We start from the raw sequence: 4,948 nt of genomic DNA, 5'->3' as shown, positions 1-4,948 counted from the left end.
GAAGCTACCCCGCCATCTCAGCGGAGAAGCAGCGTTGCTTCCACCGAGCTGCTTCAGCCGGAGCATGTCTTGACGGCTCCTGCCAGCTATCCCGTGGATGGTATCACGGAGTCTCAAAATTGCCACATTATGGCGCGATGCATGAATTTGAAGGTCAAGGCGGCTGTTGGCCAAGTTTATCCTAGTGGACCCGGCACAACTTATCACTGCCAGCCGATTCCAGAAGGATTTGCTAAGGTGATGGTGGATGAAATAATGGAGGGATTTGAGGACCTCGCGCTTGAGCACCCTACCGGTGAAGGGGAGACTAGGCTGGGTTCTGCTCTGAAGACTCCATGCCTATGGCGGAAGGAGCTCATCGACCTTCTGAACTGGACGCCTCCGCCTCCTCCTCCTCCGGCGAGTCAGGGCACTCCGCCTCCTCCACCGCCTCCTCCTCCGGCGAGTGATGATCAGGGCACGCGTGGCGGCACTCCGCCTCCTCCACCGCCTCCTCCTCCGGCGAGTGACGATCAGGGCACGCGTGGCGGCACTCCGCATCCTTCTCCGGCGCGTGGCGGCACTCCGCCTCCTCCTTCTCCGCCTCGCCAGCAAGGGCGGAAGAGACCCGCCGCCGCCCCGACTGCTCCGACGCATCGTAGTCCTTCTCCTCCGCCTCGTAAGCAAGCACGAAAGAAGACAGACGCCGCAGCCGCTCCGTCTGCTCCGGCGTCTAGCAGCACAAGAAGAGAGAGGCAATACAGATACGGTCCACCTCTAAAGCCTGTAGAGAAGTTACCGTACAAGAGGACCAAGGAGGAAAACAATACGATCGTCCAGGCCCAAGTGAAGGAGTTCTTTGAAGGGGTGAAAGCAAAGATACATCCACCTCCGGAGGAGAAGGTAGATCCGGTGAAAGCAAAGCGCACTCTCGATGCCCTGAGGAAACCACCAAAGTCTCCGCTGAGAACCAACTATGAGCGCATTACTGAACAGACATATCTCCAAGCCAAGCGGTCGAGAACTACTGTCAGTGATAAAAGGTCAAAAGAACAACGAGCAAAGGGGAAAAAATTGCGCAGCTCGGCAAACAAGCACAGCAATCGTGCCCCCCGCTCAATGTGTCTAATCCTCTGGGGACGGTGGCCGGTTATGGCAATCTTGAAGATTACCTGCCTGACGATGTACTTCTTGATTTCATGGAGGTGGACTTATTCAGATACGAGTACGGGAAGCCTCTCGTCAAAGATGAAAAGTCTCTGACAACAATGATGCGAAGATTCCATAGTTGGTACATGAAAACCTGCAGAGAGTCTGAGGGGACGAACACTTTGTATCTGAAAATCAAAGAGGAGCATGACCTCGTTTCAAATGATGTGTTGGCTATTCCATTTGAGGAGTTCTTCAAGTTCTTCAATCAAAAGGCCCTCGATAAATTAATGGTCTTTTGCTACTACCTGTAAGTACTATTTCTGTCATTAGTCTGTATATATAGCTCGGCTCTTTCATTGCATGTATTTATAATTAATTATCCTCAATATATTATGCAGATTGAAGATTGTCGAGTGCAAAAAAATGAAATCTATGATATTGGGTTCATTAACAAAAATATCATAGATGTATTTCTGGTTGAAAAGAACGTCGAAGAGGCCGAGGACAACTTGCTACAATCGTTAATCAAAAATCAAAACAAAGATACCATACTCTTTCCTTACAACGGCCCGTGAGTGTTACTGTTGTGTGCATATTCGGTTTCCCTTATTACTCGAGTGAGGTTAATGTAACTGATGAGTTATGCATGCGTGTGCAGGTACCACTATATTCTTCTGGAGATTAAGCTTGAGCGTGGACTAGTAACCGTCTTAGACTCCAGAAGAAAAGATCCCAGCACCTATGCGGACATGACTCAAATGCTCAGCAAGTAAGTTCAATCGATCATTATCGCACCATATCGGCAACTTTTTGTTCATTTCCTGATATCTCAAGTAATAATAATTATTTTGTTTGTCTTGCAGGGTTTGGAAACAGTTCACCGCACAAGCTCCGGGACTGCCGATGGAGCTGCAATATGTATACCCGAAAGTAAGTACTACTGGCGCGCATCTCCCGTTGATTCTATAGCTATACTTTCATCAATGCCATTTATATAATGCTTCATTATCAGTTTGATTGACCTCTATTTCTCGTAAAGTGCTTGTGGCAGGAGGAAGGGAATGATTTCTATGGATACTACGTGTGCGAGTTCATCCACAACGCGACTTTGAAAAACAAGCGGGGCTACTCTAGAAGACAATATGAAGTGCGTAAGCAATAATATTCACAATTTCATTTTATTACACCATCATTTCTGTTGAGTTTCATTCATATATATGTATTAATTAACCCCCTTCTTCAAATTAATTAGACGTGGCAGATGCGGGATGAACTCCTACCACGAGATCGCATGAAAGCAATTCAAGAGGAGTTGGCGGGATTCTTTCTTGAACACGTCATCAGTAAAGCCGGAGAATACCATGTGGAACTTCATTTCAAATGCTAGTGGTTTGTAATTAAGAGATCTTATATATATTGTACATGTATGTAGCCAGTAAAACTTGTTGTTCGACCAATCTCTCGGAGAAGGAGAGGTCGATCGATCACTTCTCTCGGTATGCAAGACGAACTTCTGTACTGAATGGTTCTCTCGATCACTTATGTATATATACTACGTAGCGTCGACCAAGCACGGACATAAGAGAGGACACTTCTCTCTATTAATTAGCTAGCTAACACAATATACGAAACACCTAAATTAACCCCCCAAAAGCCCCAACCCCCCTCCTTTAAAAAAACAAAAACCCCAGCCACTGGAATGAAGACACGTGGATGCCTTTTTGTCCCGGTTGGAGCCACCAACCGGGACCAAAGGCCCCCTGACTGGGCTCGGCGCACAGGGCCACGTGGAGGCACATTGGTCCCGGTTCGTGTTTGAACCGGGACTAATGGGTTGAGGTATTAGTAACGACCCATTAGTCCCGGTTCCCGAACCGGGACTAAAGGCCCTTACGAACCGGGACTAATGGGTGGTTTTCTACTAGTGGTGATGCACGTGACAAAGAACCTGTGCGTGAACCTGCTAGGCTTCTTGGGCGTGTATGGCAAGACAAAAGATACAGCTGAGGCACGGGAGGACCTGCAACGTTTGCATGAAAAAGACGGCATGCCTCAAAAGCAGTATGAATGTCCTGCCAGCTACGCTCTTACCAAAGAAGAGAAGGAAATCTTCTTTGAATGTCTGCTTAGTTTGAAGGTCCCGACTGGCTTCTCATCGAATATAAAGGGAATAAAAATATGGCAGAGAAAAAGTTTCAGAACTTAAAGTCTCATGACTGCCATGTGATTATGACGCAACTGCTTCCGGTTGCATTGAGGGGGCTTCTACCGGAAAACGTCCGATTAGCCATTGTGAAGCTATGTGCATTCCTCAATGCAATCTCTCAGAAGGTAATCGATCCAGAAATCATACCAAGGCTAAGGAGTGATGTGGTGCAATGTCTTGTCAGTTTCGAGCTGGTGTTCCCACCATCCTTCTTCAATATCATGACGCACGTCCTAGTTCATCTAGTTGACGAGATTGTCATTCTGGGCCCCGTATTTCTACACAATATGTACCCCTTTGAGAGGTTCATGGGAGTCCTAAAGAAATATGTTCGTAACCGGCTAGGCCGGAAGGAAGCATCTCCATGGGCCATCAAACAGAGGATGTCATTGGGTTTTGTGTTGACTTCATTCCTGGCCTTAAGAAGATAGGTCTCCCTAAATCGCGGTATATGACGGGAGACTGACTGGAAAAGGCACGCTTGGAGGGGAGACAATAATATGCAGGGACGGATATTCTTGGTCTCAAGCACACTACATAGTTCTACAGAACTCTACCTTGGTGACCTCTTATGTCGATGAACACAAGAACAGTCTGCGCTCAAACACCTGAAGCAGTGCGACAACTAGATTACATGTGAACACATCAGGACTTTCAGCAGTTGGTTGGAAACATGTCTCAGAGGTGAAAACACTGTTTGTGAGGAGTTGTACTTGTTGTCCAGGGGACCATCTTCGACTGTAATGATTTGGAAAGGATACGAGATAAATGAGAATACATTTTACACGGTTGCCCAAGATCAAAAGAGCACCAACCAAAACAGCGGTGTCCACTTTGATGCAGCCACCGAGAGGGGAAAGGACACATATTATGGTTACATAGTGGACATATGGGAACTTGACTACGGAGTAGATTTTAAGGTCCCTTTGTTTAAATGCAACCGGGTCAATCTATCAGGAGGCGGGGTACACGTAGACCCACATGTGATGCCCGGGTAATCAAGCTACAGTGAACCTCCGCTAATGATGCCACGTCACCTCGGTTACTGTTGATAAACTCGCGTCAGTTCGAAACCCAGTTCCAATTTCAAATTTTAAAATAAAACCAAACAACAAAAGATTTCAAACAATAAAACAAAAATGTTTGGGTGGTGGCAAATATTCCATACTAAATATTGGTGAAGAAACCACACTTCTATAAAGTATAAAAGTGTACTATATTAAGTAAAACAGTAGCAAAAATGATTATTTGAATACCTTTAATTAATAAAATGTCATACTAAGTTATTTGGGGTTTAGACTTTTTGTGACTGTGGACTAAGTTAAAATACTAATTTAGATACTAAGTGTATATTTTACTAAAATAAATTGCAACTAAACCAAAACAGGAAAGAATAAATAAAAAGAAAAGAAATAAAACAAAACAAAACAAAAAGGACCCCCCCCCCGCGCTGGGCCTTAGCCCAGCTGGCCATCCAACCAGGCCGGCCCACCACGGCGCCCTACTAGGCCACCCGACCCCCCTGGTCAAACCCTAACCCCATCCCACTCCCCACTCGCCCGACGTCTCTCCCTCGTTCCCCCTGTTTTGGATCTGGATCGGGCGCCCCTC

This window comes from Triticum dicoccoides, chromosome 6B (assembly GCF_002162155.2).
Source record: "Triticum dicoccoides isolate Atlit2015 ecotype Zavitan chromosome 6B, WEW_v2.0, whole genome shotgun sequence".
Lineage (NCBI taxonomy): Eukaryota > Viridiplantae > Streptophyta > Magnoliopsida > Poales > Poaceae > Triticum > Triticum dicoccoides.
This window is presented reverse-complemented; position numbering follows the sequence as displayed.